Source organism: Camelus ferus, chromosome 35 (genome assembly GCF_009834535.1).
Source record: "Camelus ferus isolate YT-003-E chromosome 35, BCGSAC_Cfer_1.0, whole genome shotgun sequence".
Classification (NCBI taxonomy): domain Eukaryota; kingdom Metazoa; phylum Chordata; class Mammalia; order Artiodactyla; family Camelidae; genus Camelus; species Camelus ferus.
This window is the reverse complement of record NC_045730.1, coordinates 27572515-27599134: the sequence shown is the minus strand read 5'-3', so window position 1 is coordinate 27599134 and position 26620 is coordinate 27572515. Positions and strand designations below refer to the sequence as shown.

General features: G+C 41.9%; 1 pseudogene; it reads left to right on the top strand.

Moving 5' to 3' along the window:
• Positions 1 to 892: 892 nt before the first annotated feature.
• LOC116661545 lies at positions 893 to 26326 on the top strand (annotated as a pseudogene).
• The last annotated feature ends 294 nt before the right edge of the window (positions 26327 to 26620 follow it).

The following is a 26620-nucleotide window of genomic DNA, read 5'->3' as shown; positions in this document are numbered from 1 at the left end:
AGTTTGGGCTGTCTCCCATCGCAGAGAGAGCAGCCACGAGGTTGGGGTTGTTAGTGTTTTATGCCCAGTATCTTCATATGCTTATAAGTGTGAGGAATTTTCCAAACCACTTGGGGAACTGTTTTGGGATCCCAGAAATTGGCCACTCACCCTTTGACCTTTTATGGTCAGCCTTGAACCTGTCCTGGCACCTGTGGGAGTGACATCTAGCATCCTGCTGTATTTCGGTAAGTGTGTATTGAAGATCACACTTTACTGGTAGTTGAATTTTCCACCGTCTTGGTGCTAATGGCTGTGCCATTCTTTTAATGGCTGTGCCCGGCCCCCTTCCCTCCTGTCTCATGAAGGAGCTCTGGATTGATTGCACAATTGCAGAGCAGGGGACAGAGTGGAAATTACTTCATAAGTGGAAGTTGGAAGGCAGAGTTGGCAGTAGAATTCTCAAATCAATTATAAAGTAAGGGTCTTCTGTTTGCTGGGGTTTCCTGGTATCCCATTAGGGAGCTGTGAACCTTGGGGACTTCAGTGAGTGGGTGGCTCACTGTGTATACAGTGTTGACTCTTAGGCGGCCCGAGGAGAGTTGGCTTATTGGTGACCTATTCACTCAAGCAGAGGTCTCTTTGGGGACTTTCTGCACGTGAGGCTAACATGGATCACATGGGGGGCAGGACCGGCCAGACACAGCTTGGTCCACAGTCACCTAGTGCCCTCAAGGCTTTCATCCCATGGATGCATCACCTCCCCCTGGATGGGGACAAGGGCACAAGTGGTGGGGCAGCTTCTCAGTGGTGGAGGCATTGCTCTCCGGACTCAAAACTCAACAGCATGAACCCCTGGTGTTGGCCACAGCCTTGGCTAGATGAGGCTGCTGGGTAGCTGAGCTCATGAGACATGGGTGCGTTGCTTCCATTCACACCAAGAGCTCTTCTTTTGAAGGTTCTGGTGAGAGAGGCACAAATACTCCCTAGCCCATTAAAAAAGAACAATCTCTTTCACTCGGGGAAGGGCACACAGAAGGAGAACGGATCATCCCGAGAGCAGGAGAGGCCAAATCAGTCCTGTCATCAGGGGTCTGACAGACGAGCCAGCTCAGTTCCTCTTTCTACTTGTTTACTTGGAGGATCTGGGGTATTTGGGTGACCTGCAAGTGTCAGGAAATAGTACTCGAGGGCTTTGTAGATTTTCTGGTCCAGTGTTAACTCACCCCATTGTAGCTGTTGTGCAAGGAAACAAAATTTGGTGGACAACAGGCCATGGCCTCTGCTCCCTGGTGGAGCCAGGCGATTACAATGATAAGTACAACTGCGGGGGCATCATATCTACGTTGCGAGGCCAGATGGCCTTACATATCTCTCATGCTGGATGTCTAAGTTGCAGAGGGAAACATAATTCCATCCAGGTCTCCAGCCAAGGAGGAGACCAGAAGTGGCCTCCCCCACCAACTGTGAGCTCTTTGCCTCCACTGACAGCAGCAGCTATAGCAAAAAGCTGGGCTGCCACCTGGGTTTCCATGTAAACATCCGAGTAGCCACAGCAATGGCCTCGTGAGGGTTGGTGTGCCCAAGGAAGTGGTGTGTGGGACAGAGGGAGCAGTGCCGGGGTCAGACACCGGGCGGGCAGACAGACAGTGATGACATCTGTGCAGCGCAGGCGCCATGGAACTGAGCCAAAGGGAGGCGGCTTTTGGAGCAGGGAGCCTGAGCAGTGACGTGTTGCTAGTAAGAAGATCCTTGGCTCTGGATCAAAGAAGTCATTGGCTTGAGTCCTGACCCCACCTTCATCTTGGGCAAATGTTTCAAGCTTACCGTGCCTCTGTTTCTTGGTGTCGCAAATGGGGACAATAGGAGCAATTACCTCTGAGAGTCAGGAGGGCCTTTATAATTGTCATTTCATTATGATCACAGCAGCCCACGAACACGGTTCTAGGTCCCCTAGTTTACACGTGGCAGACGGGTAACCTTTTAATCAGTAATCACGCAGCTAAGAATGGTCAGAACAAGCATTTGAATTTGATCCCTGTGTCCAGATTATTTGTATTCTCACTCAGTATTACTGGAAAACTAGTAAATTCAGAACAAACACTGCTGGGAAGTGGGTGCTTGAAATATGTTTGTTGTCATCGCCATTGGGGAGTGTTGAATTCATGTTCCTCACAGCCTGTCCGAGGCTCCCTGTGTCTCCGGCTGCCCCTGGTGGGGTCTGCAGGGCTCTGGGCAGCTTCTTCTTGATTTCTACCCCAAGGCTCTCTGCTCTCTACAGGTTGATTCTCAACACTGACTGCTCAGTAGAGCTAATGTCTAAAAACAAAAAAAGGTGGGGAGGGTATGGCTCAGTGGTTGAGCACTTGCTTAGCATGCAAGAGGTCCTGGGTTCAATTCCCAGTACCTCCATTAAAATAAATAAAGCTAACTCCCCCCCCAAAAAAGGAAAGAAGTATTTGAAAAACAATAAACAGTACAAAGTCCCCGCTCCAGGCAGGGGTGCACTATTATTTAAAGGCTCCCAGATGCTTCCCATGTGCAGGAATGTGAGATCTACCCCTCTACACCTCTTCTTGTGAGCTTGTCCACTCAGACCCATTAGCCTCTTGAAACAGGAAAACTACTTGTCTCAGCCTAGAACTTTCTCCCAATTGCTGGATTTTAATTGCCTACTGGACATCTCTCCTGGAGCCCACAGGCACCCAGCCAGAACTGAATCAGTTGTCTCCTCTCATGACTTGCCCCTCTTCCTGTCCTTTTTATTTCAGGGAATGGGACTATAATTTAGGACAATGCCAAAGCCAGAAAGCTGCCCGGGATCTTTGATCTCTCCCTGCCCTTCCATCACACCTGTGGCCAGTCCGTCCAACTTCTGAATTGTTTTCTTCTCTCTCCTCCTGGCGGGGCCTCAGCAGGCCTTCAGATGAACCTGCAAAAAGGTTTCCCGGCCTCTATCTTGTCTCTTTTTAGATCACTTTGCATGTCTCCTCTACCTTGGAGGCACAAAGAGTCCTTTGTGATGTGTACCTGTGATCTCTCCACCTGGTTGCCTCACCTGCCTCCCACATCCTGTGCTCACTTCTAGACTATTTGCAGTTCCTGGAAGGGAGCTGGCTTTCTTTGGCTTCCCTCCTTTTCATGTGCAGCTCCCCAGGGAGAAATGGCCTTAACATTATACCTTCATCTGATCACTTCTAGGGCATCTCAGAACTCACCACGGTGGTTCCCTCCTCTGGGAGAGCCTTGGCTACAGTTCTGGCGCTCTGCCCCAAGCACCCTCTGCTGACTGTTATGCAAGCCCTCTTAACACGCCTCCTCATCCATCATTTCATGATGACTCCTGTGCACCTAGGAGCTCCCGGAAGCAGGGACAGTGACTTTTTTCTCTTTATTCTCAGAGCATGGTAGAGGCTCAGGTATAAAGTTGGAGGGAACAGTGGTTATTTTGGAATTTCTCTAGAGTTGGGGCCTAGGGGTAAGTCTGGTTGGAAGAAGGGCTTAGGGGACTTAGCCTGAAGCTGCATTTTCAATTAACATTTCATGTTGATTTGTCTACTATTTGAAGTTGCGAATCTTAAAACAGAATGACAATTTCTAAAAATTACTTTACCGAAGATTGAGGAAAATTTCAGTTTTCCATATTTAATAATATTATTTTAATTTTGTGTGACTGGGTTGGTGGAAAATAGAAATGCAGGGGCTACTAAAGCATTCTCATCCCCTTCCCCACCCTCAGGTCCTTCGGACAGAAGAGACAGAGGGATGTGAGGAGAAGTCTTGGAGGGTGGACCGTGCACTGCTTTTAAATTATGACAGTTACTTGTGCTTTTTTTAACTTTCTTTTTAATGGAGGTATTGGGGCTTGAACCCAGGACCTTGTACATGCAAAGCACGTGCTCTACCACTGAGCTATACCCACCCTTCCCCCCGATATTTGTGTTTTTAGTGGGCATAATGTGCTGGTAGCAGGTCCTTTAGCATCAGACACAGTCACCTGCCTCTGACCATCACGTTAATACGTTTCCCCCGAGCTAGAGAGCTACATAGTCTGTTTTCACAAGTTCAATAAATTATCTACATTTTCTTTTTTCTTAAAAAAAGGCATGAACTCATGTTTCTCTTTAGTATCACCTATAAATAAAATGTGACTTTATTAACCATTAACCAAAGTGTTAAGTGTAATAAGTATTAAGTACAGATTTCTGAAGCATCAGTCATCACTGAAGATCCACATTCTGCTGCTCTCTATGTCTGTTAGTCACCTTAATTCTGGAGTTCTGGAAGCGGCGCCAGGCAGAACTTGAGTACAAACGGGACACGGTTGAGTGGGAAGAACAAGTCAGGCCAGAATAGGAGGTGCGGTGTCCCCACATGGAGACAGATGAGATTACCCAGGAAAAGCGGGCGCTGTTTAGATGCACTTTAGTCTGTTTACTTCTGGGCTTGTCAGCCTTGGCTGCATGTTGGAATCACCAGGGGACCTTAAAAAATGTTGGTGCCTGGATTCCATCACTGCAAACTCTGATGGTACTTAGTGGCCTGGGTTGCATTCTGGCATAGGGAAGTTTTTAAAGCTCCTCTGGTTATTCTAATGTGCAGCCAAGCTGAAGGAGCACTTCCCGGAATGGTGGACACAGAAGAGAAGTGTGGTCCTTCCTTCATAATAACAGTAAAAATGGGGAAAAGAAAAAGTCTGGCATAAATGTATAAGAAAAGAGGCATTGATTTTTATCCTTTCATAACACCAATAAAAAAATGCAAAAAAAAATTATCCGCAATGACATGGATTTAGAAGGAAAGACACACTGGTTTTATAGTTGAATCCCATTGTTTCACATGTGCCTTCATTATTGAAGCCTCCTTTTCATCGTAGACTAGGTGCCCCTTTGTCTTGAACTAAGTTCCGGTCACTGCTCCCACTTCCGGTTGAGATGTGCACAAAGAGCGTGGCTCCATCCTAAAGTCAGAGAAAGGGTAGAAGAAGAAGGGAAACCTTTGTTGAGGTGCCATCAGTGTTTGAGCAGTGTTTGAGCTAGGCATTTTATATAATTGGAAATGTAAATTTATTACTGCCACTACTGCTGCAAAATTAAAAAAATAAAACTATATTTCTTTGTATCAACTTTCCAGAGCTATGAAAAAATGATTTTTTGAGTCATATGTATTATTGCTTCTTTCCATCAGCTGAGAAAATTTAGAGCTGCTGGTACTTGCAGTCAGCAGCAGCAGGACAGTAGGTTGTGAGCGTGAATAACACTTGGAAACAAAATGCTTTTTCTAGGAGCATCTGAAAATATCTCCAACTATAGACTTTATAAATTGAATCACAGATCTACAGAATGTTGGCAGTGAAAAGGTCTGGAGGGAGCAGGTCAAACTCCTCTTTTTATAAATGGAAAAAAATGAGGTTCAGCTACCAATAGAAAGGGACATTTGTCTTACACAATGTAATAAGCTTCTAATAATCCCCATTATGAATATTTCCCATTGTTTACAACTGAAGATGGGGGTCAAACCATATGTTGGTGAAAGAATATACATCCAGAGATGAAAGCTGAAACTTAGACAAAATTAGATGTTCATAATATTTTTGAGTCCTGAAAAACAAAAACGTATCATATTGGCAGCATAGAAAAAATACTGAAGAAAAGTTTTTTAGTCATTTAAACTGCCAATTTTAAATTTAAAATTGCCAACTAATAAGTTTAAATTTTCAATGGAACATGCTTGTTGAAAAATTGAAGATGAAGACTCATTTCACTTTATCGTTCTTCCTTATTTAAAAAATTGTTTATTTTTTTTTAGTTTTTAATTGAAGCGTTTTACTTTAATTGCAAATGCATGCTCCATTTTTTAGAGGCCAGTGTTGTGGTAGTGAGAGCTTGGGAATGAAGTTGCCTAAATACATATTTGAACAAAGCAGCTTGATCCTGAGTGATCTTGGACAACTTAACTTCTCTGTGCCATAGTTTCCTATAAAATAAAAATAATAGTTTTGCTTCCTCATGACTGTGGTAAGGACGGGTCGAATTAATGTACAGAATCTACTTGGAAGACTTCCTGGCACAGAGGGAGGGCCATGTACTTAGTTCCACCTATTATTATGCTATATCTGCTTTTATAATCCAGGTAAATCTTGAGTCTTACTGATTTTATCTCTAAAAAAAACTAAATATAAACTCTAAAATGGAAACTCTAAAACTTTATAGTTGTAGCTAATTAACACATAAAGCTCAACCAAGGAACACACACGGGAGACCAGGTAGCTGCAGACACCTGTGAAACATTCTGTCCTGCACGGACTCTAAGCTGTCACTACCGTCACTTCTGAAATCTAAGGCAAGCTCAGGAGTAGAGCTTTACAGCTTGGCCTCGTCAGGTACCCAGACCCCCAAGCTCAGACCATGGCAGGGAAACAGATTGCTGTTCACATGTGCATTTTCAAAAAAATAGTATTAAAATGAATACTGTACATATTTTGTTTTGTGTTTGACATCATTAACAGAAAAGAAAAGAAAAAAAAAGAAGGAAAAAAGCCCATGCAGTTACAAATAAGGAGGCTATGTCTGAAAATTATTATTATTTTTTAAATTATGTTTAGGATTTAGTGACCAGTTAGGAGAAAACTCATTTCATTGGTGTAATCACTTGAATGACTAAACTTGTTTTTTTAAATTAGGATGAAGAGCGTGTTCCCTTTACCAGCTGGGGAAAGTCTATACATATAACCCTTTGTGCAAGTGCTCTTTTTCTGGGTAAGAACCTGCCACAGACTTTTTAGAATCTAATGTGAAATGCTGAGAAAACTGAAAGTCAAGCTGGGAAATATGTAGTCTCATAGAGAAAACTTTCTCCAGAGAACATCTGAGCCAATGCAGGGCACCACTCTGGAGGTTCCACCGTCTCCTCTGCTCACAGTGCTTTCCCCAATTCTTTTCACCTCATTTGTTAAAATCAGATCAGTGGTTTAGGATTCTCCAGGGTCTGAATAAGAGACCAGATGGAGGCATTAAAAATTCTAAAATTTTCCAAGAGTAACAACCAAGGTAAAATATCTAAGAATAGCCTAACAAAAGGATAGCAGGAACTATGAAAAATAAAAATAAAAACTACTGAAAGATACAAATTATGTATTAATCACATGATTCTAGATTAAAAGATCATATCTCCAAAATATCAGAAGTTATAAAATTGATTTGGGGTTTATTGTGAATAAAATCATATTAGTAATATAATAATTAATAAGATAATGAGCGTTTTACTAGTTCAAGAATAGCCAGATTAGAAAATAGGACAGGAAGTCCAGATATGGGCTCTGATATCAATAATAATTTAATATAAGAGATGGAAGACATTACAAATCATGGAGATAAATAAAGGATATTCAGTAAATGGAACACTTGTTAGCTACTTGGGGGGAAAAGAAAAGATTGAAATCATACAGTGAACCATATATTGTGATAAATTCCAGAAATATTTAAAAAAGTAACACAATTAGAAAAAAACTAGAAATAAATATGGATGAATATACAACCTCTAGATGAACCGTAAGTTTCAGAGGAAAATATATAAAGATTTCCATGCATCAGAAGCACTGTAATTTTAAACAAAACACCAGAAGATGTTGTTTGTTTACAAATAAGACAAAGGGCTAATTCCTTTAATACATAGAGAGTTCAGATCATTTGAAACGTATCATCAAAAAAACTCAGGAGTGTAGAAGACAGAGAAGATGAACACACATTCACAAAGGAAAAAATAGATGTCACACTCCAATGGTAATTCAGTCAGTGCACATCAAAATGAAATAGTTTTCCACCTCTCAAGTGACACAGCTCTGTTTATGAGGATGAACTGCCAGTGATCACCAATCCCATGCCTAGGTTATTGGATATTTTTTGTGAAGTATGGTTAATATACAATGATGTGTTAATTTCTGCTGTACACTTCCAGCCTTCTTAGAAAGCAGTCCGGCAGTTCATATCAAGAGTAAAAAATATTTATGTGCTTTAATCCACTAATTCAGCTTTGAAAAACTTTTAATCAGGAAGTATTTCAAAATGGCAGGGAAAAGTCAGTATGGATGCAAGTCACAGACATACTTTTATATGTATATATATATATAATATCTCAGCCAAAATATTCTTCCAACCCTTCACATAGTAGAATAATATGCAGCCATGAAAAACTGTGTCCATGAAAATATTTTATGACATGTCAAAGTGTTATACTTATGTTAGGCTTGAGAATAAAATTAATATATAAAATCATTTGTAATATACAAACAATGCACAGTTCTGAAGGAATTATGTCTAAAGTTGGAAGCATTTTTCTTATTTTATTTTTTATTCATTTTCAGAGTTGGAGTCTTTTGATTGTAGGTGACAAAATCAATCTCCAATGTGCTTAAACAACAACCAAAAAATGGGGATGCATGGGATTTATTGATTGCTGTAAAAGAAAACCTCAGGTCTGAGGTCTGGCTTCAGTCAAGGAGAGATACTGTAGCCCAGATGATGACAAGGGCTGCTTTTGTCCGGTCTTCATTCTGTGTCCAAGGATGTCTCAGCATGCTGCTTCTAGGCACTCAGCATCCCAGATCACACATCCATCCAAACAAACAGAGCTCTCTTTTGGCAGCTTCCTCTCTTGATAGAGGAAGCTTATCATTCACATGGGCACCAGCACGTATCTCCTCACATAATAGTGGCTCTTCCTGGGTTATTTGCCAATTCTCAAATCATGTGTGAGGCCAATAGAATGAGGGGTATTATTTGTCTAAAACCAACTTACATCTACCTATGGTGCTTCAGAAAGAGTGGGTCAATCGAGCTTAAATCACACGACTAAAAACAGAAGGGAGGTTTTTTATCCTAAAGCAAAATCTGGGTCCTCTTCTAAGACTGGGGACAGATCCAGGACAGCAGTTCTGTCCACTACTGAGTACTTTCAAATTTTCTTTAATGAGCAAATATTAAAGTTATGATCAGAAAAGATAATAAGTAAGAAGAAACTTGAGGAAGGAGAATGGAAAGCTTTCCTGTTTCTTTAGAAATATTGAACCCATTAAGTGCTTGGAAGAAAAATGGAAATGATTCAAGTTTGTAAAAGTTCTGAAATGAATTAGAATTGATTTCACAGACCATGTAGGAGACAGTGCTCTACAGTTAGTGTGTCTTTGGGCTCTTTGAGTATTTTAGTTCTTTCACTTAATAGTTGCTTCATTTGGGGCAAATTGCATCATCTCCACGTGGCTCCACTTCCTCATCTGTAAAAGAGATATAATATTACCTTCCCCACAGGGTGATTGTGAGGATTTAGAAAAATAGATGTGTGCTGAAGCAATAGTAAGCCTTTAAAAATCTTAACTATTATGATTTCTTAATACATAATTTAAAAATTATTATGAAGACTTTTTAAAAATGCACACTATTTAAATGGCCTATATGTGCTGTAGAAGAGAGGAAGGCTTAATATACCTTCTATAATACATTTTTCTCAGTCTTAACTAATTTTCACATTTAATCACACACACACCAAAAAGTTATTCCTTTCACAGGCATGAAGCATTAACTGTGAAGAAAAGGATGAAGAAAGAGAGTAGAGGAGGAAATAAAATGCTTTCTCTACAAACTGATGGCTTAAAAACTAAGAAAAACACCTTTTTAAGAATTTGGTCACCATATTCATAGCTAATACTTAGGTAGAGTTTTTCACATGCCTGTGGTTAATGTCCCAAATGTTTTCACAGTTAGTAAATCATTGACTCATCAGAATAGTCCTATAAATTGCTATTATTACCCACCCATTATATGGGTGAGGAGATTGAAGCCTCTAGAGGTTAAGAAATGTGCACAAGGCCCCACAGCTAGCATCAGAACTGGGATCCAGATGCAGGAGTGTGGCTCCAGGAGGGGCTTGTAAACACTCCCTCTGCTCTCCCCTGCAGGTGCAAGCCAGCCTCCCGCTGTTACTGTAAATAACATGATGTGGTTCACTTAGTCTTGAAATTCACAATCTTTGTAGCTTTCTCTCTGGGGCAGCCATCAGGAGCGGCCAGGGACACAGAGTACATGCTTCTGGACTATGACCAAGAAGGTAGATGGAAGGAAAACAGTTTAAAAATGGGAACTTTAATGTGCATTCTTCAGTGGGCGGAAAAATACCTGCCTAGTGAGAAGCTGAAACCCTATCAGCCACGTGCAAATTATGCTTCAGACACCCCCGTTGCCCTTGGGTCCACACAGTCAGAACTACAATGGATAAGGGACATGAACCTTGTGCAAATGCAGGGAGTATGAATACCTGCCATTTTAAGATCTCAAGGAGTATGAAAACCATGTGAAGCTTTCATCAGCAGAGACCTGCTGTCACTTCCACTATTTCCCTTGTGGCACATCCACAGCTTCACTGGTCTTATTCAGAATGAAGATGACAGTTAGCACCTGCTGAACCCTGAATCAGTGATAGGTTCTCCCTTGAAAGGAAGCGTATCTCCTTCATGGGTTACAACTAGTTCATAACCTAAGTAATTCTATAGATGTAGAAGGGGTATTTTCATTGGTTCTGCTATCACAGAATTGTCTCCAAAAAACATGCTGCCAGTTATTCCATTTTCAGCCATTTAAAGATATACTTAGCAGGCTTCCTTCTTTAGTGCAGTTTTAGGTTTACAGAAAACTTCACAGAAAGTGGAGTACCATATATTTCCTATGCCCTGCACTCAGCTGCTCCTGCTGTCAGCATGTTACATTAGTGGATGCACTCATTTTTTTTGACATCTTTCATTCCTCCTCCCTTAAGGTTTAACATGCCTGATATTCACGTCTCTTGTGGCATTTAAGTGCTATTTACATCACTTCTCACCTTTATGTGAGGTTTACAGCATATGCATTTTGTCTGTTTAAGCGTGGGTTGGGGGCAAGTTTTCTGTGTAAAAATACGATCATTAGTGAGTCTCATGCTGCTGGGTTTTTGGGTTGTCAGGTCCCGTTGACCATTGCTTCAGTTATTGCGATCATTGTCTATGGACTTTCAGTGTTCATTGTATTTTCTGCAAAACTTCCCAAGAACCTGAATGGAAGAGACCCGATCCAGAAGTACCTGACTGTGCAGGTGGGCCACGCCCATCTCTGCTTCCCTCATTGGTTTTATCATCATCGTGACCCTGAACGCCATATATGAGAAAGTGGCAATCATGATGACTGACTCTGGTGAGCTCCTCCTGCAGCTGAGGTCATTTCTACACCAGTTTTAGAACCAGGTCTAAACAGAGACTGTATCTTGTAGGCAATTCAATTCCAGTACATTACAGTCTTTAGAAAACTTCAAGTGTAAACGTATTTTCTCTAGCCTATGTGAGAAGTGAAATAGCTCCAGCTTTGCATTAGTAAAAGGGAAAAAGGAAGCATTAGAATGTCCAAGCTCTGTGTAAACAGGTCAGTGCTTAATAATAATTTCAATTACATTAGATCATGTACCCTATTTTTGAAAGTAAATAGTCTCTGTATTGCATATAATTGGAAGAGGGTCGTGGTTCCAGTGGCAGATTTGCTTGTGTGTTACGGAGAGGACAAGTAATCACAGTGTTATGTGTCTTCCCCGCATGCTGTTCCTGTTAGTGTAGCTCCATTCTCATCAGCTGTGGCTTCTTTAATAAATGTTTCTTCTCTCTGGCTTGTATCCCAGCCAGCAGCATAGCGGCCCAAGTTAACTGCTTCCCACACGCTGCATGTGGCTGGGTCGTTCTCCCAGTGGTCTGCTCAGTGGTAATCTTCTGAAAACACCAAGACCAATTCAAATTCTGAACTAGGAGGATGACCTGTTTTATGTTCCCCAAATGCTTCTAGCAAGTTGCCCCGTGTTTTGTTTGTTTTCTTCAATAGTCCTACCTAAGTCCCGTTCAGGGAGACAGGAGGTTATCATTTAGCAGGATGTTTATAAGTAGCTTTCTGTCAACTTACACCTGACAGAGGGCAGTTCTTGCCCATTGGTTACTGTTGTGCTTATAAATTTTAAGGAACGGCTGACTTTTTTTTTTTTTTTGCCTTGTTGGATATTGCGTTCATAGTGGGAGAAACTCTTACAACAGTGTGTACACTTGGAATTAACATAGTAGCTATGTTAAGGAATTCAAAACAGCTTAAATGAAAACAGTGTGAATTGTGTATATATATACATATTTACCGTGTTAACTCATGTGTCCGTGACATTGACGAGGGTCTCAAAGCCATTCACAGTTTTACAGAACTAACTTTTCTTTATTCTAGCTGCAGAGCTCCCAAGGACCAGACTGACTATGAGAACAACCTAGCCATGGAGGTGGTCTTGCTCCAGTTTGTCAACTACTACTCTTCGTGTTTCTACATCACTTTCTTTAAGGGCAGATTTGTGACTTAGCCAGGAGATCTGGTGTATTGGCTGTGAAAATACAGAAATGAAGATGTGTGAATACAGCTTTGTGTTCTGACAGTCTGACCGTTTCATATTTTCTCTTAGTTGCCCAATGAAGAGTGTCTTTACTCTCTGTTCCTTAGACTTTTTTAGGCATATAATAATGACTTTATTTCATGTCAGAGCTATCTAAAATTTAAATGGGATTTTCTTTCTAATATTCCAGTGTGACCCAGGTGGCAGTCTCCTTGAACTGAAGACACAGCTGACAATAATCATGGGAGGACAGTCCATCTGGAATAACATACAAGAGGTGTTACTTCCGTGAGTACTAAGTCACATGATCTTGGGGTGAAAACGGCCCACCCATCCACGTCATTTTCCTGCGTGCCCATCTCTAAAACAGGGGAGACTCTCTGCTTATTAAAGCTCTCCAGATAAGGTGATCCAGCCAACAATGTAAACGTACCTGTTGTTTAATAATTATGCTTAGTTACCTTCCTTTTTATGTTAACTTAAATCCCCAAGTGCTATAGTTTCTTCTTATGAGCCCATCATTAGGGATGGGCTGATTAGAGTCCTTTGAGAGATGGCCATTTTTGGGGCTGTGAACAAAGTTTTCCCACAACTTCCCACAACTTTCTCTTCCTTTTACACATGCATTTAAAAATCCATAACAGGAATTTGTTGAGTGCCTAGTATGTTGTAGACACTATATTAAATGTTGTACATGTATGTGTGTCTGTGCACGCATGTGTGTGTACAATTTAATCACCCAAACAATCCTTATTCTTATCTTCCTTTTGCAAATGAAGATCCTGTGGCTTAAAGAGGGTAAATGATTTGCCCAAGCTCTCATTGCCAATAAGAGACCACTGTGGGACACACAAATAAGATCCTATCTCTCTGAATCCATGTTCTTCTAAGAACAGAGGCTCTCTTGGGTTCCTAAGGCACAGGGTTACATAATGTTTTAAGTGACACTTGTCTAAAATAATAACTACAGAAGTTTTGACTTACTGTTCTCTTCCTAAAAATGAGAAAAGCAGATGTTAGCAAAGGTCACACTGTCCTTTTGATTTTCAAATATCCTCAATCCTATATCAATGTGGACAGTCCAGTGTTATCTGTAATTTCTGAACATTTCAAGGAGCTTACAGTATTTGCTTTATGTTGCTGTTGTAACAGGTATCCCCAAACATCATGGTAGTAGGAAGAAAAAAGAAAAATTCTCCACTAAACAACACAAAATTAACTTTGTAGCGTACTTGAATGCAGAATCCTGCTGAAGTCAAATTATTGGCAGGGCTGTTTCTGAAGGCCTCAGTGGAACCTGTATGTTTGACTTTTCTTGCTCCCAGAGGCCACCTGCATCTCTTGGCCTGTGACCTCTTTTCTCTCTCTCAAGATCAGCATGGTTTTGTGACTTTGACTCTGATCCTGTGGTCACATCTCCTCTTCTCTCTCCCCTCTTCTGCCTCCCTCTTCCTCCTTCAACGAACCTGGTGATTACACTGGGCCCACCTCTATAATCCGGCTCGTCTATCTTAGAGTCGGCTGGTTAGCAACCTTAACCGCATCTGCAAACATAGGCCCCATTTGCCAGGGAATCTGACCTCTTCATATATTCTGGGGATTAGGACATAGACATCTTGAGGGGGAATATTTTTCTGCCTACCACACTAATCTATTTAAAATAATTTCTGGCTTTGATTTTCTGTCCTCATGAAACTGTTGATCTCTCTTCTGTCTTGCCTTCCACACCAGCATTCTGCTCCTGGCCAACCTAACTGCAGAGCTCACCCCTCTCTGTGGTCTCCCCCAAAATCACTTACACAAGCAGGCCTTACTGTTGTTTGGAGCATGGAGGAGAAACTCAAACAACTTGAATTTTGAAATAAAAAACCTCCATCATTTTAAAATTTTCCATTCCACTATAAAAAAATTTATTTTTTAACTTCATTTTTTAATTTTTAAACTATTTTAAACTTTGTTACTTTTTAAACTTTACTTTTTTTCTTATCATCCTTCATTGTAGGCTCCAGAAACCTGCTATTCTGCCCACCGCATCCAAGTTCCATTTCATTGTTTCTCCTCCCTTCCCTAACCTTCCGTCTCTCTCCCTTATTACCAAGTTTCTGTCCATTCTTTTTATAGGGCAGTTAAATTATTTTTTCTTTCTTTCTTTCCGTTTTTGCCGATTGAACACCTTTGGGTGTCAGTGTGTCCTTCCACATTTTCACAAGGGCTTCATCTTTCAGCTTCAGTGTGGATTACTGGGGTCTCTCTCTGCACAAAGGCATATCCCTTGTCCCCCAGCTCACCATGCCCCTCAAAAAAAGAAAGATTCTGATCTTCGCTGTGAAATGAATCTTTTTTTTCCCTACTGTGCAGTAGACAACTCTTACCCTGAGCTCACAGTCAGATTTTTCCAGAGGAGTAAAAGTAGCTCATGTGCAAATAATACTGTTTTTCTCTGTGAAAAGAAATAGATCAGATAGAGGAAATACTTAACTCAGATTACTCAAAAGCATTTCCTGAAGGAAATAGGTTAATTATTTAACAGTAAATTTTGTTGAATCTGGTTATCAGTGAGCTATTTTTACCAATCAAGGAGAAGGATTTATTTCCTAAATTGGTACTGAGCAATTCATGTGAAATGAAACTGGCTCACATGAACTAGTTTAAAGTAAAGGATGCATTATAGTATCTGTGGTCTGTTTATACCTTCACTTAAGTAAGCACATTGCTGTAGGTTACAGTGAGCTGAACTTTGCCTCCATGTATTTCTACTCTGGACTGAAGTATTTAGGGAATATGCTTTGAATTATGTTTCTCTTGTTTGAAAACCAGGAATGCTGAATTGTAGCTAAGTTCGAGGGTGGCTTGCGTTTTCCTCACTGCCTCTTCTCTTTGTATAAGGTGCCAGTTTCTTTCTTAATTTTTCATAGAAAATCCTAACATACCAGAGATCTATCAATTACTCTTGCTGCCCCAAAACTATACCCATCCTCAAAAATACATAGGAAGGCAAAAGAAAACTTATCAAAATTAGCGACTATTTTCATGCTATTTAAATATGTCTAAAGGAACATAATGAAATGAATTTCACCATAACTCACCTGCCTCCACACTTCAAATTCCATGTGGACTTCTTGAGTAGGATTCTGGGAGCAAATGAAGAAGGACAGTGATGCCGTGATCCAGGCTCGCTCTGGGGTCTCCCCAGCACTTGGATCGGCAGCTGGTATAAAGTAGGTCTCAGTCCGAGCCAGCTGAGTGGGTGAGTGACTCACAGGCATCAGATGCGTGACATCAGTGAATTAACAGCATTCTTTGTAGGACTCAGAGTATAAGCTGAGAGCCCTGTGGCCTTCCCAGCCCCACATACTATTTTGATATTGGGGTCATTTCTGGGAATGTTATTGTGTACTTAAAAAAAGGCTAGTACAATTCCAGGGTTAAGCAACTTGCCCTAGGGAAATTTTATGATAAAATATTAATAAAAATAGTTAAATGCCCAAAATGACATAGCATTGTCCTCTGGTGTTTAGATAATGTATGGCTGTAATTTTCTTACTTTATATGTTTTCTACATTTTCCACCGTGTGTATGCACTACTATAGAATAAGAAAAAGCAAATGTTTAAAAGAGAAAATCTCTCTTTTCCAGATATGAATTGGTTAGAGGATGTGTCAGATACATATAATAAGAGAATATTAAATACATGTGTCCACAATTCACTCTTTAATTTCAGGAACAGGAAACTCAGGAATGAAATAGACTGAGAGATTCAAAGATACTTGTATTCAAGATTAGCAAGTGGGAGTGTCCTCAACCGAAACGGTGATAATCTATAATGCAGGGATTAGTTGTGATAATGAAGGTACAAAGACAACATGAAGTAGAAAATGCCACTTGGCAGGCACTGAGTAAAGGGAAATTTACTGTGATTATGCCAACATGTGTGGTCAATTCCCAAGCAAATGATTGTGTAACCCCTGCTAGAGGGAGAAAGCTTCCAGCCTTGGCTGGAGAGGGGGGATGATCCAGTGTCTGTATTTTTCAAAATGTCTACAGGTTCTTCTCATGTGCAAACTGATATCCCTGCATGAGAACCATATCCCAACAGAAAATCCAAAAGACCGAGGACAATGATGCATAGATGACAACCCCAGGTTTTCTGCCACAGATGAGTGGTTCCACTCAGGAAGACTTAGCAAGAGGCTCAGAGTCTTAGCTAAGGACAAGCAAGTCGGGACTTCTAATACGACCTAATGCCATCGACGGGGGAGGGCAGTTCAGCACAAGAAGGGAGCGCCAGTTGAGTTAACATGGAAGTTTCATCCTGTATCCAAACCGTGATGGATTTGGGTCCCGGAGGGTAAAAGCCCTGCTTCCCTGGGGCATGGACCGGATTCCACAGGAGGCTGAGACAGGAAGTATGAGGCAGAGAAAAATTCCCCCAGGAGACTCCCGAGTCTGGGTGCCAGGGAGGGTGATGGACGAGCGCGGTCCCAGCTCCACCCGCACCGCAGGGCTCCGAGTGGCTGTGGAGCTGCGCGCTCCCGGCCGGACCTCAGACCTGACTGCAGCGCTCTGGGCTGTGGCCTGGGGAGCGGCTTGAGCAGCAGGCTGTCCCCGTCATTCTCGTAGGTGCTGCAGTGACTCCCACCCCTGTGGCCACGGCGTTCCCAAGCCAAGGTTCTTAGTGACTTCAACCCTATTTACAGGTGACCACATCCGGTTAGCCTGTGCTGCTCAAAAGGAAGGTCCCACATGGGGTTTTGATGTGTTAGGGGGGTTGCTAATACCTGGCCTGCTTTGAATCGTTTCATCCTGACAGCAGCCTAGGCAGTGGAAGTTTCATCTCCCAATTTTATTTCAACGTTTTTTGTTGAAAGTATAGTTGGTTTACAATATTGTGTTAATTCTTGGTGTACAGCATAGTGATTCAGTTATACATACATATATATATATTCCTTGTCATATTCTTTTTCACTATAGGCTATTAAAAGTTACTGAATGTACTTCCCTGTGCTATACAGTAGGACCTTGTTGTTTGATGCAAAAATTAGTAAACAAAGTATTTGCAGACTAAACCTAGCCATGTATATGACAGAGCTTGAGTTTATCTCAGAATTTAAATGTGGTTTTGATCTCCAGGATCTCTTTATCAACTTATCATATGTGAAGAGCCTGTGGACCACTTCTCAGAAAAATGTTTTAAAATCATAACATTTAGAGAATAAAGAAGAAACATAATTATAGTGAAAAGCAGATACCAAAATATAGGAATGGGCATTTGGGATACAGTAATATCTGAATTATTGGAAGGACGTGTTGAATAAGAGGATCCAGTGGTGGGTCTACTGACCGCAACGTTCTGCCACAGCAGTGAGTGTAAATCATCTGAGATCCGCAACAATTGCATTTAGAATGTAAATAAAGTTAAATAACAAATAAGCCATGAAGTGTGGATTCAGATTCAGGGGTATCTCGAGTCCATATCCCCACCACTTCCCAGATCTCCCTCCTCTTCCCCTAATGTCATTGAAAGAAAGAAGTGGGGAAAGTTTGTGAAGCGAAGGGCATGTTCCATTGTAAAGAAATCTCGTAGCAAACCTGGGAGCATGGCTAGGGAAAGGTTAACGCTGATATCAGAGGCCGTGGGAAACCAAGCAGGGGCAGCTCGTTACAAGTCACATCATATACTATGTGTGTATCCACGTGTGTGTGCATACAGATGTGTGGGCATGTAGGATGTATACACCTGCATTTCGTGTGAAGCCGCCTCACTGTCCAAATTTGAAATCCATCCAAACTTGCAGTGCAGTCAGCCGAACCTCAGCCAGACGCTAAGCTGTCTGTTGTTGCTCTCGCTATTCTGCTGGACTCCACGAGTAAACCACGCACCGGCTGTTGCTTACAGGGGCAACAGCTCTGTAGGCTACAGGTCCATGCCTGTTTCACTGCCAACTCCGATTTCGCTTCAGGACAAATTGCCATTTGAAAAAGGGGGAAGCATTCAGTTGTCCCACAAGCCTGAGTGAGGAAAAAAGATAACCTTAGAGACAGCTCTGTGGGACAGCATCCAGGAGGGGGCAGAGCACTGGGCTGCGAGTCGAGGCTGTGTTTCTTTCAAGCTCTGCACTGACTTTGAGGTGGCTGTCACTTCTTTGGCCCTTGATTTGTTCAGCTTAAATTAGGGTCTTGGACCTGTTTGATCCAACATTAGAGTATCACTTTTCTGCTTGGTGACCCTCCATGGCTCTGCAATTCCTTCAGAGGGAAAAATTTCCACATCCTCACTGCAGTCTCTTAGGCTCCACCCCCAAAACCACCACTTATTTCCTATACACTCTGGCCCACACCAGCCTCCATGCTGTCTGTCCAGCGTGAGGGACCTCCAGGCCTGTGATCACAGTTCCCTCTGCCCCTCCTCTGCCTGGCCCTTCCCTCCGTCTTTGCCTTATTCAAAGGTCACTGCCCCAGCCCCACTCCTCCCTACCACACTTTCCTCGCCCTCCTTTATTTTCCCCGCAGCACTTATCACCAGCTCACAGACCCTGTATTTCGTTCTTTTACTTATTTTCTCTGACGATTTTCAGACTGGAAAGGCCATGGTGGATAATAGCAGAGAAATGGGGGGAAAATAGGCAAATGATGGAAGGTATCGTCTAAAAGCTAAAATGCCCACCTGGAAAGGAGGTAGGAGATAAAGTAGTAGTCGTTACAATTTTGATAAAGACAAGTTAAGTAGTCAGGACTAATTTCCACAATATTTGGGGATAGGGAGGCAGCAATAAAAAGAAATTTATCCTGAAAACAAGAAATTAAATCCTTGGGAAGATGATGTGTTCAGCTTGAAATGTCAGTAATACATTTATGACCTTGGTCTGATAATATCTTGCCTTATAATTTGATCTGTTTGGCAGCTGGGTCGTGAAACTAATGGTGCCACAGTTTTGGGAACAGAACAGACCACCCCATGATGGGAATGGGACAGCCATCTGTATCCCATGGGCAAACTGGGGTTATTTTATGAATTCCTTGAAATGAGCAAGTCATCAGTGGAGATTTCGGTGCTGTCGGTTATACTAGTGTATGTTGTGTGTCTCAGAAACATCGGTTACCGAGCTAAACAATGGCTTAGCATACCGAAAGGGAGCCCGCTTTTCTCCATTAGATGCAATTATGCAGTCAGGCTATCAAATAGTGTACCTGTGTGTATCATTGTCAATATTTATGTTGTACATAGCTGAAGATTTACTGCCAAGGTATGAAATGGAATATTCATTCAGGTACGTCTCCACCAATGATTCTCAGATCCTTCTGGTCATGTCATCTAAGGATGAACTCAGAACCGTTACTAGATAGGACTCAGCTCGGGCTGCAGCCCGTGTGGCACAGCTGTTGGCTGATATCCTTCTAAACAGAGTCATGTGAGCCAGCCAGCCTGTGCAGAAAGCCCACAAGAGCATCCTGCCTCATGGCAGCAAGGGTCACAGGGTCACCCCTTCCACACCTCACACCTGCCTTTGACATTGTTCCTAATTCTTCTGGCTGATGGTTTCTGCCTGGTTCCTTGAGTGACCTCTTGGCACATCACTGGCTTGAATTCAGGATGAATTTGCTGATCTGGAGTATCGGTTGAGCACAGATCCCCTCCTTCTCCATTGTCTTTGTCCATTTCTGTACATTTGCTTGGGCTCTGTTTCTCTTTGGTTGAACTTGGGTTTGAGCTCTCGGTTGCCTTTAAATGGTTGCATCTCAAAATAGATTTCCATAGGAAACATCATCTTTTCTACTATGCATGGCACACTTTTATCTACTAGAAGGCTGATGATGTGCACGTTTTGTATCTGAGCCCTTTCAGCTCACCATGGCCTTGAATTATATAGTTTTTTTTTTTTTAAGCTTAGGAGTCAGGAAAGGAATTTGGTCAATACGGATTGCATTTTACATGCGGGTTAATATTTGCAAAGGCACCCCTTTGTGCTTCCTGTTTATAAGTCTACAGATAGAGGTAGTTTTTGTTTTCCTAAATTACATTCTATATATAAAATATTTGCTTTTAAAAATATACATTATACATGGAAACGCATCTGGTTCCCTTGGTGAGTGAAAGGTCAACTTGTGGCATCTTCAGTCAGCTATGGTTTGTGGCCTGTGTCTGATTTGAGTTTTACCTTTGCTTTTGTTGTGTTTTGTGACCTGGTTCCATTAAGGGTGCAGCTGCAGTCCCTGGTGTTGAAGTTATGTTCGTTTATTCTGCTTATTTTCGAAAGGACTATAAGCCAATTACCTGTTATTCCAAAATGAGTCATAATTGTAAATATGTCATATTGGGGCTATTATCAGCATTAATAATAACAACAACATTCTGAGGGCAGCAGATCATTTGGTATTTTAACACATACGGAAAAAGCCTTGGAAAAATGTTAGTGTTCTAGTTAAGTCAAATAAAGGTCATTGAAAGGAAAAGTTGTACGCTTTTGGGAGAAATTGGTAGAACATTTAGAACTTTATAGTCTCATTAATATACCAATTAAATAATTCAGCCTCCCCCTACCCTACAGAACAGGATGGAGAAACAGCTATTCTAGAGAGATTTTTCAGATTTATTCATTTTCTTATTATCTAAATAATCCCTAACGAATTAGAAAATTCAATCCATTTCTGAGAGTAGGCAGTCTGTTATTCTGTATTCAACGCTGCAGTGAAAATTATTTTGTGTTCTTTTCGTTCATGGGAGATAGAATTTCCAAGTGCTTTTTGAAATATTTTGGTTCCTCTAAAATAAAATGCCTTTGGTGCTGATCTCCTGACCTCAGTTTCTTCCTCCCAGTTTTCCCCATGATCATTAATGACACCCCACCTGCCCGTTTAGTTATGCCTCTTAGCTGCTGAAGGGGAACAGTTTCTGACAGATGACCCTGGAGCCCTCCACCCGTGCTTCGTTAGGCCTCGCACCCAGCCACCAACCCTAGTCTCCTTCGCCTGAAGTAACTTTCTCTGCTTTTCTGCCTGGAAGTTCTCTTGCCAAGCCTTGGCAGGAACCCCTCCACATTTTACAGATTTTCTGCTCTCCTTTCTAGGCATGAATTGCACTTGATTCTTGTCTTGATGGTGCGTGATCGTGTCCGTTTCCATTGTGCTCCCCGGCTGGACTGATGCTGTCAGAGGCAGTAGTCAGGCTTTTCACCTTCCCGTCCATGTCTGGAGCACCACAGCCTGGACCCTGGTTCTCATACGTGTTTAAGTGACTTGAGCTTGGAGTTTCAACGCACTCACAACTGTTAGATGAGTTGGCGGTAATATTGCCCCCAAGATCCCCACAAGGTTCTATATGGCACATGTTTTTTTCTGAGAGAAATTTCTCTTTTATTTGTTTTAGTGAATTCCCCACTGTCCTTTGAGATTATTAGAGTAACCCTGAGTTGTTAACCACAATAGCTCTCCCACCGAGCGAATGATCCTGCTGTCCTGAGAACTCAGACATGGGACATAAGAGAAATAATCTATCAGTCTTAAAATCTGGAAGCCATAAGATACTGTTTTGTACTTAGAGCACCCACAGCACAAACACCAGTCTCTCAAGAATTTGATGCTGCCTTCCCAGAGGGTGGGTGCCGTAAGTGAAGTGCAGTGAGTGATGAAGTGAGAGCTCTTCGTCTCTGGCTACTGCCTTTTCCACCCTTGCTGTGTTAACTTGATCTTCCCTTCATATATTATGTTCTCCATTTAATTTACTGCATTTAATATCATTTGTTCCTCAACATCTCCTTGCACCCGACCCCTCCATTCCCTCTCTCTCCAGTGCTCTCCCACCCACGCCTCTCCTGCACTCTCCAGGACCAGGCCTGACTCCCCCACGCCCTCACCTCTGTTCTGTCTGCCCACCACCTGCACTGACATTTCCTTAACTCCGCAGAATGAACTTCCCAAAATGGCAGCTGAGTAACTGGGGGGGATTGTAGACCTCTCATCTCTTTACTGATACATACGTTTATCCATCCATCAAACACTGAGCACCTGCTGTGCCAAACACTGTATCAACTGCTGGGGAGACCAAGACAGGTAAGACATGGTGTCTGCACTCCCCAGGCCAGGTGAGGCATGGCGAGTATTTGATGGATTGCTAAGCAGGTGAACACACATTGGACTTCCTAGAGCTGGAATATTTGAACTGAATCTTGAAAGGTGGAAGGAAGTTAGCTCTCTAATATGTGGTAGAGGGAGTGGACAATTCATGCAGAGGTAGAGACATATAAGAGTACACGGCATGAAGCGGCTTGGCCACACTGAAGAACAAGTAGGGCTAGAACAAAGGATCCATAAAGTGGGAATATCAGGTGCACAAGGCCTCTGTCACGATGGGTCTTGTGTGCTTAGACTTCAATGTATCCTTAAAGAAACAGGGATATATTGGAATATTTGTAAGCAAGAGAATTGCATAATGTTTACGTTGAAGAAGATCTAGTTATTCTGGCAGCAGAATGGAAGATACTATTTTTGGGGGGAGGCCCATATTTTGGGGTGAAAGGATATTTTGGGGACCACCACAGGTAGCCCAGGCAAGTGGCACACACCTGCAGAGAGGCCCTGGGCAGAGGGAGAGAGATATGGGCGGCAGAATTGTTGACCGCTGCAGAGGGGACTGCAGGGCCGGGGCGGCGGGCCACAGAGCTGCTGAGGTGAATTTCCAGTGACCCATCCAGAGAGAGGATCTGTAGGGGGAGTGTAAGGGGAGAGATGGTTTCGAGGAGATGGTTCTGTGTGTGGCATTGTGAGTGCTAAAAGTCTATGGGACATCTGAGGGGTGATGTCCGTTGTTAAGCTGGATTCACCAGTCAGGAGCTCAGAGGAGCTGTGGGTGAGGCCATGGGGGCGATTCATTCCTGCCAGGTGGAGGATTGAAGATGAGGCCTGGGGAAAAGGGCCATGTACATGGCAAATGGGAGAAGAGAAATCCACCAAGAGAAAGAAGGACAGCAGGGAAGTTGGGAGAAAACTAGTTGAGGCAACACAGAGAAGGCTGTAACCTGGCTTAAGAGGGATTTGAACACTGACTAAAAGGAGCATAGTGAGAACTGGGGTGGTGTGTGGGGCAAAAAAAGCAGGAGCTAAAGCCCACATTTAATTGCCAAGACTTGGGAAAAGGTGGAAGAGGACTATAGTTAGGTAGCCTTTAAAAAACAGTTCTGTGTGTATCTGTGTGTGTGCATATGTGCACACAGTATTTTCTGCCTGGGCTTTTTAAATTTATTTAAGTAAAACAAAAATTAACGGGGGAAAACATTCCACTGAGAGGAAAATATTTGTCCACGGCAAAAGCTACCTGGTAATCAAATAAACAGGAGCTGAAAATGCCCACTGGTTTGAAACACGCAGCCGTATTCAGTGCAACTCCTGTCTCAGTCCCGCAGTGAGGGCCGTGGGGGATGCAGGGCTCTGAGCCCTGGAGGAGTCATCAGCGCAGGCACTTCTCCAAGAAACTGGACTTTAAAGGGAAGAAGAAAGTGTAGAAAGTATAAGAGAGCAATACAGGGCCGTGAGAGAGGCTTGGGCGAGGGTTAGTTTTGTTTTACAGTGGGAGTTTCTGGCCTTGCTGAGATGCTAGGCCTTTGCTTTTGTTGGTCGTTGTTCCAAAAGCTTTTTAGAAAGTTTTTCTCGCTTGAATATCTGAACAGATTAAATCATGTTGGGTTATTTCTGGTGTTTTATTCTTTAATTAAAAAATTATCTGGAGTTTATTTTAATGTCGAATGTGAGGACACTTTACCAGGTCTTCCAGTGATTTAGCTAATTACTCCAGTACTTGAATCCGCTGATTTGAGGTGTCAGGTTTTTAATATTACTAAAATCTCATAAATATCCACGTCTATTCTTGAAATGTATTCTATTTCATTCATAGCCTTAGTGCACTATTTCTATACTGTTTCCATGATGATAGATTAATACCTCATAGAGTTGGCCCTATTTTATCCTTTTCCACAATGTCCCTAATACTACAAATTCAAACATCCCTCCTCATTATTTTATTTGTAGATTTCTGTATATTTCTGGAAGAACTTTAGGATCACCCTTCAGATTTTTTTCTTAAATCCATTTGGGATTATTAACTATATTTGCATTCAGATACTAACTTTATTTTGGAGAAAAAATGTTCTATGTCCTCCAAATTTGAGTCTGCCCAGTGAAGAGTATGGTGCATTCTATTGTTCTTTCAATCATCATTTTTTTTCCTTTTTTAAGTCATTTATCAGAATCATTTTAACATTTTTCATTAATTTATTTCTGAATAGTCTGTGCATTTGTTGTCATTATAAATGATATATTTCCTGGGTTTTGAACTGGGTTGATTGCTAATAAAGTCTTAATTTCTGGATTCTCTTGAATATGAAGGAGATCTGACAGTGTGGGGCCCTCTTTCCAATATGGTGAATGTGAGCAGTGCATTTCCTTAGGATGTCCACTTGCCAACTTGCCAGTGGCTGCACACACTCCATATATTTCTGCTACTTTTCTGCCCCCTGTAGGCAGATGAGTTCATGTAGGGTTAGGTGGGTTATGGACACAGATACTGACATCACTGCTTCAACGCTGCTGACCCTGTGGTGTCACTAACTCTGGGTCTTGCTCTCTGACCTCCCTGAATATGACAGCTCCTTTTGGGCTGTGGACCTGCTGCATCTTTCCAGCACTGTCAGCTTTTCTGCAACACAACCCTGCCTCTCAGGTCAGAAGCAAATGTCAGCTCCTCCTACACATCCACCCCATCCATGGTCTTGCCATTCCTGGCCAGAGTGGTCCCTAACCCTTGACAGAGCAGTAACACTAAAGGGACTATAAATTTGCCTCTCATCCACTGTCTTAGTTACATACCTGTGCTAGTTTACTTTAAAGGTCTGCCAGTTAGGAGGGGAGGGTCTAAAAGTCTTTTAGATCTCTGGCCTTATCATTTCTAACCGCTCCCCCACCCCATGGAACAGCTTAACACAGATCTCTGCTGCCCCGTCTGTAGCAATGCCATGTAAATTACAGACAAAGAGAAAAGAACTTCTAAGCCACCACCATAACTTTGACTTCCTGTGACCACACAGACCATAGAAATATCAAGATAAAAATTCCTGAAGAAGGATATTTTGCTTAGGAAGACACTTTAATTGCATACCTTTCTGTGACTTGTAATAACTTCATAGACCCTCTGAATGTGCGGCACTCACCTTCCTAGACACAAGGAAGCTTGCTCACTTGCCTATTTTCAGTGTATTTCCTCCAACATTCTCTATGCATAGCTTTCCCAAAGGTACATTTCTTATTTCTATTTAAATTGTTAGATACATCCACAATATTCTTTTTTTAATCATCAATTACAAATCATCTTCCAAGATTGTATTATTTCAACACTGAGAGTGAATAATATGCCTCAAGATTCCCAAGTTTATTACCAGCAAATAACTATGGTTGGTTGAAGATTTTTAAGCATATTACTCCTACTAAGGGTATATACGTGAAAGAAACAGGTTGTAATTAGTCTTCTTCCCAGGGATTTTATATTTGCATTTTGTTTGGTTTCTTTCACTGTTGAACATTATTATTACCATGAATGTCTATTCTCCTTGGGAATTAGTTCATCATTTGCCCCTCTCTCTTTACAAGAGTAAAGGAATTGATGTTGTCCTTCCATCCATCCACCACTCCATGTTGTGTGTCCATTCTTTCAACAGGTATTCAGTTTGGGTTCACCACCTTATCTGTGTCCTCTTTCAAGTGGACCCTCTGTTGGCACTGGAGAACAATATATTGGAAATCAGAGAGGGTACGTGGAAACTTGACTACCCAGTATAGACGCATGGTGCCAGAAAAAGCCCAGGATATCACAGCGTGTCAGCCCACCATGCAAGGAACAGCAATTCTGGCTGTGGTGGACCCATGTGTGTAAAAAGGCTTCATGCAGTGAAGAAAATTCCAAAAATGCATTGGCGTTGCTTCTTAAGGAATACAGTTTTGGGTATTGTTTAATATGAGAGGGAGATGCTAACACTATCATCGTTATAAACAACATAGCTGTTGTAACAGTAATTATTAATTTTAATATATATTTTTATACTTATTATTTGTGACTTACAAGAGCTCTTACAGTGGCAGTTGTTAAGAAGCGTGGCCATTATACTCTTGCTGAAGTGTTACTTCAGTACCAGCGTGGTAATAGCATTAATAAGTACTCACTCTTTTG